Raw genomic sequence first — 537 nt, 5'->3', positions numbered from 1 at the left:
ACAAGAAGTTTCTCTGTAGTACAGAAGGATTCTTCTGATTACAAATAAGAGTTCCATTAAACCAACGTGAAAGTAGCGTGTCTGCTTCCTAACAAAGGAGAATACAGAACAGAATAGAAAAATAAATGGAAATAAAGACATTCATTGTCAGGAAAAAAACTGGAAACCAGCAATGCTAGCAAGAAGGTAGTGTAAAGCAGATAAAATTGAATGAAAACAGTGTGATATAAAAGCAAAAAAGCAACAACACTTGGGGTTATTTTCTCAGAATCAGCCAAATCACATCAGGAAGCAGCAACAAGCCTGCAAAATCAGCCAGAAGTTTAGAAACACCAAAACTGAGATTACCTCTTAATTTTATTGGCTTCTCCTACCTCAGGGCCTGCAGCCTTACTCTGTGCGTGTGTACTATCCAAATTCCACACCCAACAAGCCCCCAGGCAACAAGCAGGAGTCAAGGAAATGGCTGCAAGTTGTACCAGAGGAGGCTTAGGTTAGACATAAGGAAGAACTTTTTCTCTCAGAGAGTGGTCAGGT

This window comes from Meleagris gallopavo, chromosome 1 (assembly GCF_000146605.3).
Source record: "Meleagris gallopavo isolate NT-WF06-2002-E0010 breed Aviagen turkey brand Nicholas breeding stock chromosome 1, Turkey_5.1, whole genome shotgun sequence".
Classification (NCBI taxonomy): Eukaryota; Metazoa; Chordata; class Aves; order Galliformes; family Phasianidae; genus Meleagris; species Meleagris gallopavo.
The sequence above is the reverse complement of the archived record's forward strand: the minus strand, read 5'-3'. Positions refer to the sequence as shown.